The following is a 14,852-nucleotide window of genomic DNA, read 5'->3' as shown; positions in this document are numbered from 1 at the left end:
CGAAAAGCTCCCAAACATCAAAACACTTCTCTTATCTCAATTACTAATATTTGAGAAATAACATTTATCATCTAATAATTAGAGATGAGATGGCCCCTGGGCAATTCAACACTCTGACTATATGCTATACTTTTAAGTTATAACTAGGAAGGTCTTACCAAATACAGAAGGTGAGACTAACAGAGTTTGAAGTATGTGAGATAGGATGAAGAATACCCCCATAAAGACTATAGATCATAATTAGTTAGTGAAAATCTTCACATTTATGATAATTTTGGCTTAAGATTTGCTTTCATTCATTAATGTAAATATTTTACATATTCACTGGCATCTACTACCTAAGTGGACACTAAGTAAACAGAGGTAAATGAGCACTAGATTTATGTTTCAGAAAATAAGAAAACAAAAAGAATGCAGTAAGAAAAATATTATGGAGGCCCCTAACTGGCAGTCTTCCAGAACTAACATCATGGCCTGGGTATTAGTCTTCTCGGGCATTAACATAGGTGATTTGGGGCAACACCTTATATCCAAACCATAACACCAATTTCTGTAAACTTGTCACATATTTGAACCAATACTCACTCTTTTTTTATAAGTACAGAGACTTATAAAATTGACAACTATTATACACAGACTATAAATCTTAAACAATACAAATTTATTTTCTACAGTTCTGAAGACCAGCAAGTCCAAGACCAAGGTCCTACTTGATTTAATTTTTGTCAGGGTCTCCCTTACTGGGCTTTTATATAGTCACCTTCTCCCTGAATACTCAGATAACCTTTTCTTTGATCTTTTTTTCTTCCTCAAATTATGGGTCAACAATCCTATGAGACTAGGACCCCATTCGTATGACCTCACCTAACCTTAATTACCTCTTTAGAGTTCTATCTTCAAATACACTTACATTAGGGTTTAGAGATACAAATAAGGTATGGGGCAAAATTCAGTCCATAGAACTCAACTTAAAAATATATTTTTTGACCTCCTATTAGCTCACATGCAAGATAATCCCACAAAGTAAAAAATCAACCATCACAGCAGGCATTTATCTCTTAATATCTTAATATAATTGATAAAAAGTTGCTCCATGAAGCATCCCATCCAACTTTGAAGTCAAACCACTAGACATGTTGTTTCAAAACTGATCCTCCCAGGACTCTATTTTGGTTTCTTTTTTTTTTTAAAAAAATGTTGGTCTTTTTATTAGCCTCATATAAATAGCACGTAATAGTATAAATGCTGAGCATTCATATATACTAAGCACTATATTAACTCTGTGAATATAAAGGATGCCTTTATCAGAGGATATTCTATAAAGTCCAGAGATTCCACATGTCTGGAATCATGTCTAATGTTCTCATTTATTCATATGGCCTCAAACTTCATCCCTCAATTTAGTTCAATACACTTTTCAACCCCTTCATCTTAGTGTCTAATAGTCTACCTCAGTTTTTGTACTTTAATATCCATGACATATGAGGATCCCATTTTTTAACTCCAATAATATTTTTAAAATTGTGTCACCAAAATATTTTTTTAAATAAGCTACTACATGAATTAGCAAGCCCATTTCTTTTTTTTTTTAATTTTTTATTGTTGGCTGTTCAAAACATTACATAGTTCTTGATATATCATATTTCACACTTTGATTCAAGTGGGTTATGAGCTCCCATTTTTACCCCATATACAGATTGCAGAATCACATCAGTTACACATCCATTGATTTACATATTGCCATGCAAGCCCATTTCTATAAAGAAACTCCATCTAGAACTTCACTGGGCCCTCAATTTTTAGAAACTGAAAATCCTACAATATGCCATCCAATCAAATCTCCATTTCAGTACTTATCACACTGATATCTAAAACATTAACATTGTGTTTTTATTCATTATTAACTTCTAGTGAAGTAAAAACAATATTTGAAGTCTTTTTTATTCCAATCATTATTATATCACCTGCATTTATTTCACTCATGTAAATCAAATGGAGATTGGTAAATATGTGTTGAATGAAAAAATAATAACCAAATAGTCCAACTAATTTAAGGCACCTCATAGTTTCTAAAGGCCTCACACATCAGCTTTCCTGATCCCAACACCTTCACATCAAAGTCTTTGAATCCTCTCCTTAGTCTGTGAACTATGTCACAAGAATAAGAAGCAACTCATTTTGGACACAGATTCATCATTTGACACTATTTCCTATCTATGGAAGCTTCTGAAACCATATTTCCTTGCTTCTGCTCTACTATCTCATCTTTGCTCCATGATAATCATATTTTCTGATTTAAAGCACCTAAAAAGATTATAGGCACCTTAAATAACTAGTATATAAAGATTTTCTGCCAATGATTTCATAAAAACAAACAAACATTCATTTTGGGGAATAAAATTTTAGGAAAAATATCTAACCAAAAAACCTTTGGGCATGAACACATTTTAAAGATGTTATCTATATTATCAACATTCTGGTTAAAAATTTATACATAGAATATACCAAAATATGAAAACTCTGATTTGTAGGAAAAGTCAAACATAGTCACTCACTTTTGTTCATAACCTGTATCAAAAAAGATGTAGATCATAATCCTACCAAACCCTGATGAAATCAAAGGTTTTCACATAGAATTATATTTAAACAAGAGAAAGCATGGGCATATGACAATAAAAGATATTATACTTTTATATGTATTTCCAACATGCAGCCTTTAATAATAGTGTGTAATAGTTCATATTAATGCATCCTCTTATCCCTCCCAAAACCATACAGAGAAGTGGCATGATGATACTCTGCAACATAATGTGCAAGACAGTTTGTGTGCTTTACATACAGAGAGAACTAATTGTATAGCCTAACTCTGCCCCTTACTGTAGAGTAGGAGCCTACAAGCTCTTAGAAAGTTTCCTTACCTGCAAAGTGAGTGTCAAAGACAGCATTCATATCAAAGGTTTGTTATGAAGATTTTAAAATTATTTTTTACATTTTTATTTTTTAAGATTTAGATAAATGTAGAATGATTAGTATAGGATTGGCACCTATAAATATTTCAGAGTATTATAATTAATACACCAAAATTGCTAGCTCAAATTGGACTGGTATTCTGATCTTAAACTGGCAGATATGGCATGTTAGTTACAATAATCTAACGTTTTCTTAGAGAACAAATAACTGATTTTTAGTTTAAGGAATACTTCTCAAAGAAGAGTGATTTAGTTATTTTCCTATAACTCTGGTAACTCTTTAATCAATGAAGTTTGACATATCTAACACTAAATGAGGTAACATTATGATAGGTTTTTTTGGGAATTCAAAAGTTGAATACTTTATTTCCCCCTCCCCCAGAGTGTACTTATTAGAATGAGCTCAATTAGAAGCAGAAAAAATTAAAGCATGACAAGTAAGTAAATGGTAGAAAATATTCTATTTGAGATTAAAGTTTTATCTTTGCAGGTCTTGGCAATTTATTGTCTGTTTAATTGAAGATTATTTCAAAGACTACTTAATGAATACAAAGTTATTTCATTTTTTACTGTGATTGGAAACCTGTATTCACTTTTGAAACATGGTCTGAGCCATTTTCTCTGTTCATTTCAAGGGCATTTTAGACATCTCTATAATTCAGTCTTTTATTGTAATTTCATGTGGGTAAAGCACAAAGCATTGTCTATATCAATAACTGTCTATTGAGACCCTAAGACAAAACTTAAATAATGAGTGATATTTTTAAAAAGAACATCAATATATCTTTAATGTGCTAACCTTTGATTATATTGTACCTATCGAAGCTGTCACTAAGAAAAAATACCTGAGAAAATAAAGGTGGAATTAAGGAAGAAAGATTTATCTGGGGCTCACAGTTTCAGAAGTTTCAGACCATGGTCACTTGGTTCCTTTGTGTCTGGGCCTGTGATGAGGTAAAACATCACAGTGTGAAGCACATGGTAAAATAAAATCATTTACTATATGGTGACCAGGAAAGAAAGAAAGAAATGAAGGAACCAGAGAAAAAAATAGACCCATCAAGGGCATATAACTAATGGCCTGTTCCCTCCAACAAGTCTCCACCTTCTAAAGTTTCCACCACTTCCCAATAGCCCATTAGACTGTGAATCCATAAATGTATTAATTCATTCACAATGTCAGATCCCTCATGATCCAATAACCTCCCCAAATCCCCATTATAAACACTGCTGCATTGGGGACCAAGTCTTCAACACATGAGTTTTGGGGGTGACGTTTCAGATACAAACTATAGCAATACCACTAATTGTTTCTTCTTCATCGGACAAGGGAACTGTCCTTCACATTAAACTCTATGTTTTATTGATTATCTTTGAGAAACACAGGTTTATCTGTCTTCCCTTAGAACACGTTTTTATATCTAATAAGTGGCAATGTATATTTTTTGTTGTTTTTCCACAGAGAAGAAAACTATAAAGGAATATAATCATATTGATGAATTTACTCTGCTCCATACATTTCTGCAATTAAGCACAGATTGGTCATTCAGGTGGCACAGAATAAAACTAAGTCTTGCATACAAGCACAGAAATGATGGTAAATTTAAATCTCAAACCTTCTTATTAGAGATCTTCATTCCAGAATTGTATTAAGCTCTTAAAGAATATTTTACTTATAAGTAAGATCTATCTGTAGGATCTATTAAAAATAAAAGAGTATAATTTTTATAATGTATACTATCATATGAAAACACTCAGCTTAAAACCTTTAGTTATTTTCAGCTACCTACTTCCAAATAAACAGAAATATTATTTAAGTATCAAAGTTACTCATTCTTCTGGAAAATATGATTTTCATTCTTTATTTTTAATTTCTAAACTTTTCTTGTCCCTTTTTAAACACCACATCCTTCTTGACAATTTTCAAATGAATTATTGAGGAAAAAATGACAAATGAAATTAGGTTATCCTAATTAGCTTTTCCTTTTAATCATATAGATGCAAATCAAATGGTTTTTAGAAATAATACTGACACTGCCAAAATGTAATTGGCTATAAACACTGATTGAGTTTATTGCTGTATGCTTCATGTTCAATTATTTTACTTTGATATTGTCATAACAGAATTACTCATTAGTCATATCTATCCATATTCTACATTGTATCTGACATTAGAAACACTTTCTGCTTTAATTTATGTAGTCAATGAGCTGCTTGAATCTGAGGTTTAAAAAAAATAAAACACATTATTTAGGAACCAAGATAAAAATAAGCAGATTAAAGAAAATCCTAGTAACAGAATTAGGTTCAGAATTAAAGAAATGGTTTTTCTTGTGACATTTTTCCATTAAAATTATTTGCTTTAGTCTGTTCAAATATTATTAAATAATATTTATTATGGAAATTAAAAGCTCTAGGGATATGAGTTCATGTGGAGGGTATAGTAGGTATAGATAAATATAAAATGCACAGTGTTGTAAGCTTTACTCACAAAACTTGAGGATAAACAAAAAAATATTTCTTTTATATATCAGACATGTCAAGTTTTGTGACAAAGAAGTAAGAAATCATAGTAGATCCAAATGTCCAATTTTGAACCAAGAGTTTGGTTGTCGAGATCTTATCAATTTAACCTTCTGGGAAAAAATGTAATGTCACTCAAGCTTGAAGCAGAGTAAGTGTAAGTTAATATGAAGGTAAGTATGTTGATATACTGTCATGAAAAGTCTTACTTTTCTATAAGCTTGCTAAAGGTCAGAGACAGCAAAAGTAGTGTTTTCTTTTCCCAAACACATAGCAAATCCAAAAACCTGAGAGACAAGGATAAAAGAAGTTTTAAAAATACAAATTGTTTTAAAAAGACATAGTAAAAATTAAAAATACTTTAGTCTATAATAGGAAATTGCTATTTCTGATAGATGAATTCAATGAAGTCATAAAAATTCATAACTATGAAAAGCACAGATGTATAAATATTCATAAAATAATGTTAAGTCAAAAAAGTTTAATAAAAGCTCATATTATAATTCAGTTTGAGAAAGTATAGAAGAAAACAAAAAATAAAACAGATCATAAGTTAGTGGAATTAATAGGGTTTTCCTGATAATTCTCTTTGGTATTATTTTTATTGACTTAAGTTACTGATGATGAATTTATAGTAGCTAGTAAAAGAAAACTAGATAAATTCCCTTTCCTCTTCTAAGTTGATTTTCTCAGGTATTTTGTCATAGTGACACAAAGCTGATCAACATACCCCATAACAATGTACTGCATTTACCAGCCTTCAACTCTTCACTATCCAGTATTCCAAATAACTAATTCTAGCCCAGGAAATATAAGCATTGCACACTTTAAGAGAAAATGTACTATCTCCATACTGAACTCCATCATCTCCCAATAAAATCCAGAGAATAAAGAACAGTACTCCAACATCCTAGATGGCCAAAGACCAAGTCTCTGAATGTCTGCACAGAAAGCTCCCAATACAACAGAATCATCTGTAACTGACCTAGACTATTACAGAAGCCAAAATAAACATCTTTTAAATGTAAATCTTTTAGATTTATAGTAAATGCAATATAGCTTTGTTGGTTGGGCTAGGTTATTTTGGTTTTCTTTTTTTTTTTTTTTATTTAATGTCTCGATCCAATATTTTGGCCCTGGCTAAAGGCTGATCAGTGTTCCTTTTTGAGAACTGATGAAGTCCACATTTCAACCACTTCCCTTTTCACACTTACACACCTTAAGTCATTAAACATATTACCTAATTTCCCTGGACAAAGTAAGCATGGAGACAGCCTTCATGTTCCTAAAGCAGACAAAATTAAGTCAGTACTCAAGGAACTCAGGAAACCTAGGTAGCCTCACCTTCCTTACAATACGTAAGCTGCCTCCTAGAGTTCCAACATGCTATATAACCCTGTCTCTATGTGTAATTTCCTCTGTGGCCATGCCTGTGAATTCTCCCTTTCATCTACCCAAGTTGTGTGTCCCACCATTGGAGAATCTTAAGTCTTAAACAAACATGAATTCAATGCTATCTTAACTAACATATATCCCTAAGATTCTTTAAGTCATTTAGCATTCACTGCAATGTTTTTTCCCCAAGAGTATTAAAGATTCATTATGTTTAGTAGTTTGTACGTTTGCTAAGACACACATTTTTATTAACTTCAGAAATGTCCAAGTGCATGTGCTATTTAACTAGCAATTGGGTTTACTGGGCTTCCCAGCATCTGCATTTCAATGTAGTTTTGTTCTTGCCCCATAATTATCTTTGCGGAAAATATAGCGTAGTACAAAAATCTGTATATCTTTGTGAAAAACAATCATTAAATGAAAAATAAACTTCAATTAAAACTGAACAGAGTTAATATGGCACAAGAAATGACTCTTCAAAGACAGGTTTCAGAAATAAGTTGAGAATCTGTATAAATATATTCATATACTTGAATTTTGTGTTTTTCAAGGGTACCAACCAAATCATTCCAAAATCATAATACCTAGTCACATAAATTCACATAATTCCATTTTCTTTTTGTGTTTTTCATTTTTCTAATGTTTCACTAATTTGATATGGATTATTTAAGAATAGAGGATGATTAGAGCAATATGAGAATCCAATATGGAAAATCATAATAACCCCAGTATCTATTGATCCTATGACCTCACCTACGACCTTTTACCTAAAAACTGTGCCACCTGGTGTTTCCTTAAACTAAAGTGGGAAATGTGCATTACTGTTTCCTAGATATTTTGGAGATTAAAGGGGAGGGGTTGCTAAGTATAAAATACACATACTACCAAAACAGTTATTCTGTAAGCAATATGCATTTCTGTATACATGTCAATCTAGTTCATTTGTCTATTAAAAGGACTTCTAAACAATAGCTGTGATGAATTATGCAATCATTGAATTAAACAGTCAGGTTAAGGACATGATATAATGTGATGACTAAGGTCATATACCCTGTAGTCAAACTGTCTCTGTTCACATTCAGTTCCTCTATTTGCTGTGTGATCTTACCTAAGTCACTTTACCTGGTTGTATTTCAGTCTGACTTGCTACAAAATGTAGATAACAGTAACTGTATTATTGTAAGATTAAATGAAAAACTATGTATATTAAGTGAATATGTAAAGTGCTTAGAACAGTGTCTAGCACTAATTAACTGCTACCTATCACTAATATTGCTGTAATTTAAAGGGTGAGAGGGTGGAAATTGTAACTTTATAGCTAACTCTCTATATAACCTTTAATAAGTTATTTCCTTCTTTAGGTTTCCAAATCCTTATCTATAAAATGAGAGATCTGGGCTACATCGTTTTTCAGGTCTTTCCTAACTCTAAAGTTTTGAAAGTCAAATAATGTCTTATAGAAATCATTTGACTGCCACTTTAGTCATTACCCACCTAATGCATCCTTATAAATGCCTTAACAGACTATGGATGTAATCTTTAGAGTTGTGCTTGTTTGGTTGAAGGTGACTGCTGAATGAGTCAGCCACTGTAATCTTTCTAATTCACATTATTGCATAGTATTATAGTGAATTTATATTAAAAAAGGAAAGATGTCATTTGGTGGAAGTTCCAGCAAAAAAATGAGTATTTGGGTAAGGTTTTCAATGGTAGAGATCATAGAAAATACCTTTCTCTTTCAATATTGCTTTCGTGTAGTACTTTAGACATGACAAAATGATGTCTGCAGAAATTAAGCTGCAGCATACTACCACCTAGAAAACAATATTAGTCAATAGTCAAATTTTAAAAGTGATTCTTTTTAATATTCACATACAGTAATGTATAATTGCTGTCATACACTTTGCCATAGATATTCCCCATTTTTTTAATCACTCAAAATAATACATAGATGGCTCTTGTTCCATGAAATCTCTGGTTTCTTTCTCCTTCACTGACCACACAGGCAATATTCATGAATCACAAAGTTGAGACTTAACATCTTCTTCAATTAGCGTGGGTCAATAATAATTCAAATATTCATTTCTGGAATTGGTAACATTATAGATACAATTCTGAGGAAGGCAGAAAGACATCTCTTTCATAGGAGAATAAAGTTGATGGTGATCAGTTACACATTTCACATATTTTCATGGGTCAGGAGCCAAATAGGTTAACTCTTATTTTTTCTTACTTGAAGTGCAGGCTGTTTTAAATGAGATGAATACATAACTCCGGATTTGTTCAGGTCACATATGAGCAAGGCAATAATTGTTCTACCTGAGCTTCCTGTTAGAACTGAAGCAATAGACTGCAGGAAGAACTCAATTCTTAATCATAATGTAAACTAACCATAATGTAAATAAATACAGATAGTTAATTTTTTTTTCTTTTTAAGAGGAGATATAAACATATTTGGAGGGAAAACATTGGTTTTATTTAAAATATGCCTCAATAAGAAGTCTGTGGGACAGACAATTTAGAATAACTAAAAATTCTGCAAAATTGGTGAGTTTATTATTGAGGGGTTTCTGTGGAAGATATTCAGGTCAAAAAAAGACTTAAAGTGTGATGTTAGCTAGGAAAGAATAAGGAAAGTTAAAAGCCATATTTAGAGGGAAGGCAAAGAGAAATGTCAAAGGAGAAATGTTTTATAATGATTTTTCTATTATGTATTGTAATGGTCTGATTGTTGATTTCCTCCTAGTGACCCCTGGAATCTTTAAAAAAATTGTCATTCAGAAAATTCATTAAGCTGTCATGAATGCTTTTTGTAGAAATTGGTGAATAAACCCAAATCTTGCAAAAGTAGAGATGAGAAATCAAAATGATAAGAGGAGGCAGAAAAAATGCAACAGAAAATAACTCCTTAGGGATATTGGTAATGAACATGGATCATTTTCCTAGACCACAAAGGATTGTATCATAATCACTACGTAAGACTCTAGACAGATTCAGAGTATGGCTATTAGCATTTAATTACATGAAACATATTAAGGATGCATAAATTTTTGGTTATGGAGTGGCAAAGGCTTTTCATGGATATGTACAATAAAATTTTCATTTAAAAAAGTATCATTTAATTGAGACCTGAAATATGGAAAGGAAATACTATATGAAGGGAAGATGGAGGTAAAGAAAATGTTTTATGAAAAACTCCAGTTAGAAAACATTCTATATTCAAGGAACTAAAATCATTTATGATTTACTTGATTATAGAATATAAAATAAAATCTGTTGAGAAATAGATATGTAAGAGACAGACTATAAAACATCTTCTAATCCACACTAAGGAGACAGAACTGGCTTCTGAAAAAAATTATAATTTTAAATAGGGATTAATAATATCAGCAGCATCATATTTAGATGCAGAAAAATGGACCCTGTTCATGATTTCTTTGTGCCATGCCTTTCAATATAGGATAATAAATACATAGGTTCAGGGACATTAGCCCTCTTGGTGCCTATCCTCTCCCTCCTACAGCATACTCTGTGTCTAGTTACTCAGAACTCCATGTCCAGGAGATCCCAGGGTGTTTTGCAGGCTTTTGTGGCCTCTTCTCTGGTTTATCCCCATGAGAGCAGAAATGACCTGCAAGTTCATCTTTATGCTTGAGGAAAGGACCCAGAACAATTGTTTGGGTATATATATATATATATATCAATCAGTGGAAAATGATGAGATATACAGGTTAGAGGGTCTATGTATAAATGGGTGAGGTGCCTGGCAGTAATGGATGGAGCATACACTTCCATTATAGTCCTGCCTGAGCTTTTTAAACTTTAGGACTGGGCCTGATGCTGCCTTCAAACATGTGATCCTCCTGGCTCAACCTCATAAATAGCAGGGATGTGCATGTGCCATAGTACCCAGCTACTATTAGTAATGTTAACAGTTGGTGCATTAAAATAAATTTACTTTCTCTTCATTGAGTAAATGCCAGATACCATGTTGAGAACATTTTACTTATAATTTCATTTAGTTCTCATGAAAAGCTTATCAAATAGTCCCTCTTACAAATTAAAAAACCCTGTAGTTCAGAGAAATAAAATGAGTTGTCATAAATATAAGTCATAAGTAGCAAAACTGGAATTAGAACTTGAGTTGATTAATATTAAAATTTGTATATTTTAAGTAATTTTGGGGTATCAGGAAAGAAAATAGAGATAAATAAATACCCTCAGCAGATAATTTAAGCTTGAGTGCTCTTTCTTTATAACCATAATTTATAAAGAATAATGTTAGGGCACCTATAGATTGACTTTTTCATGTGCCCACCACTGGAAAAAATTATAATCAATTTTGACTTGCTATTTCTTTCTGCTACATGATAACTAAAATGTAACTAAGTTTCAATTGAGACATTTAAATATTAATTTACTTGGCATAATTGCCAATCAATTCTTGACACTTGTACTATTCAAAATAAGTAGAAAAAAATTAATAATTAAAGAATTGAGAATATGAAAATTTGAACATGTGAAAATTTCTGAAGAATTATAATAATAATCCAGATTATTAACTAAGTCATGTATAAAACAAACTCATGAATAATGTTAAAGAAAATTGTAGGCAAATTCTAAGGAAAGTAAATATTAAGTAAAATTATTTTAATTGACCTCATTGATTACTACCATGCAAAGTGACACAGCTAAGGACTTGAGATAATTTTCATAATTAATCTTACTAAAATTATATGTATGATATAATGCTTAAAATAATTTTTCTTTAAACATAACAGTAAATTTTATTATTCTTATTCAAATCATCACAAATTCCCCATCGTAAGACATAGTTAATGAGATACACTGTTCTTAATTACTATAATAACTCATAAAACACCTCCATATACTATGTTAAATATGAAGATGAAATATCCAAGTGGGTTTCTGTTACCCTTTCTATGACATGATCATTTTATATAATAATTGGGGGACAACCCTAGAAATGTAAAATGGATCAAAGAACGAACACTTTCTAGGAGTCAAACAATAGAAACTCAGACAAGAAATAAAGCATGTTGTAAAATTAAAGGAAAATTTTCCTTTCAAAATATGAATTCAACAGAGATGTTCCTAAGTAAACATAAAACACCCATTATTCTTTTTTAAGGTTGATATATAGACACATACATTAGGAAGGAAAAAGGAGACAGAAAAACAGAGAGACATTCTAGAGAGGTAGACAAAGAAATAAAATCAGTCACTTCTAAGTATTGATTCTAATAAACATGTTAAGCTTTCTCTAAGGTCTATTTTTCTATAACTATTATCATCAATAATGAAATTCTATTGATTCAGAATCTCCCAAAGCAAAATACTTTCTTCAAGTACATTAAATCCTCTAGGATATTGCATCATTTTTTTTACATTCCTAGGATTTCCAATATATGAATTACTCTTTTATCATATTGAGCTTATTTCCATGCATCCTATTATTATTATTATTATTATTATTATTATTATTATTATTATTAGAATTGAACCCAGGGGCACTCAGCCATATCCCTAGCCACTTTTTGTATTATATTAGATACAGGGTCTTTCTGAGTTGCTTAGGGCCTCACTAAGTTGCTGAGGCTGGCTTTAAACTCACCATCCTCTTATGAAGGCTGAAGCCTCCCAAGCTGCTAAAATTACAGGGGTACACCACTGTGCCCAGTTTATTTACCCTATTATTTTTTAATTTATTTTATTAGTTGTAATTGGACACAATATCTTTATTTTATTTATTTATTTTTATGTGGTGCTGAGGATAGAATCCATGGCCTTGAATGTGCTAGACGAGCGCTCTACCACTGAGCCACAACCCCAGCCCCCTATTTACCTTATTATTGACTTAAATTATTTACATAATTTTAAGATTTTGAAATGCACTAAAATGCAGTAAAGGGAGGACAGAAGAAGTAGGTTTAGTTTTCACAAGATGTCAAAAGACTAAAAGGAAAAATCACATGCTGCCCCTGTTTGAAATTTCATAATTTAATAACATGATGATCACAACTACCTATACATTCAATTTTAATAGGTTAATTTAACTAACCTATTAGGTAATAACTCATACCTCAGTATTTTTTATTAGTTGTTTAAAAAGTTTATGAGCACTGTATTTTGTGCTCATAGGGCAGAAATAAAGAAGGTGGTCCTGATCATATTGAACTCAGAGATTATGGGGGGAAAAGTAAAAACCAGTGATTTCACTGCAGTCTGTTAGAGACTCCCATTAATGCATGCTCAGGTGTTATAAATGCAATAAAAAGAATGAACTTGTTGATTAGCCAAACAGATATGGGAAATGTTCTCTGAAGAGACTGGTTACTCCTGAAGTAAGCCCAGGTGACTTAAAGAATTTTCTTAAGCCTAGAAGAAGGGTAAAAATTTGCCGTGTTATATGAATAGCACATAAGAAGTTAAAGCACTGAGTTAGTATCAAGAGGTAAAAAAATTGGAAATTAATTAAAATGGTTTCAGTAGAAGGTGCATACGGGGAAGTAGAAAGAAATCAAGCTAGAAAAGGAGGTAGGAGCCTTTTTCAGTAAAGTTGTTTGAAAATTATCCTGAAACCTAGAAACCATAGAATAAATTTGTATATTTATTTATATAGCTTCTTGCATGATTAATCTGGCTGCATGTGCTTTCAAAAAGATTCAGGTATCAGATAAGTGAATATGTTCTTGCAATGATGTAAGTCAGAGAGGCAGACCCAAATTAAAGTAAGTGTAGTGGAGATGGATTAGAGAAGAAATGAGAGTAATAGATTGCATGTGGAGGGATAACTGAGAAGCCTCTGATGGATGTAAGCTTGCATAGGGATTCACTGAAGACAAGGTTACAGGTGTTAAGTAAAGGTGACAATCATCATTGGCATAGTAACTGCTGATGAACAATGCCCTTGGAATATTAAGGTGTCAGTGATCAAGTAACAGCAATATGATTCTCAGATCTGAATTTGAAGAGAAAGATTAGAATATATTAAAGAAGCAACATGATATAATTGATATAATTTGGTTTAAGTCACCCAAGGAAAGGTATGAAGAATGAGAACAGATGCAAGGAAAATGTCTTATTCTTTCACCCAAAGGAGAAAACTTTTTTAGATTTAACTATGAAAAATTAAATTTAAGGTTTTTCAGGCGATTGAAAATCATTTCGTTTTCAAATGTAAAGAACTCAAATCCACACATCAAGCTGTCTCCAACTCAAACTGAAAATAAAAAAGAACAACCTTTTAAATGATTATGGTTTTTATCAGACGTTTGAACTAATCTTCACATCATTTTCAGAGACAGGTCCATCTTGAAACTAATGAAATTTAAATGTCAGGGTTTCTCATGCAGGTTCCTTGCAAGGTCTAGGAAAGGGCCCACCAGTATGATCATAAAGTCATGCGATTTTTTTTTAAGTTGTCAAAGTAAGATATTTAACTGCAAATGGTTAAGACCACTGCCTTTTTCTATTCAACTCCTCCTCTTGTGAATCCACAGAGGATATCTCCAGGCATCCATAGGTAAGGGAATTTGAGCTACCAATATATTTGGCTTGAGTTTACTGGTAAATAATTTGTTAATTGGCCACTTTTGTGCATAACTAGATAACTGCCACTTGGATCCGTGTAGAAATGACTTCTAGAAATATTCTTCTACTCACTAACTTAAGGTATGGCAGGACTAAAATCATATTAGTATAGATAGCTCCTTTGGAGAATACACTGTGAGCTGAAGGAAGACAGTATGCTTTCAACGTCTTCAAAATCTACCCATATATTCCAAAATCTCATTCATATATTTCCAAAACTTTCCCAGTTTAGGCAAACTATGCTAGACATTTTTATCATGAGTTATAAAATTTAAAACAATTCATAAGCTATCAAAAACAATTTGATTAAATATGTTAGAGAAAAAAGTATTTTTCTTTTCTCATTATAGA

Source organism: Marmota marmota, unplaced genomic scaffold, assembly GCF_001458135.2.
Source record: "Marmota marmota marmota unplaced genomic scaffold, marMar, whole genome shotgun sequence".
Taxonomy (NCBI): Eukaryota; Metazoa; Chordata; class Mammalia; order Rodentia; family Sciuridae; genus Marmota; species Marmota marmota.
Note: the sequence above shows the minus strand (reverse complement) of the source record.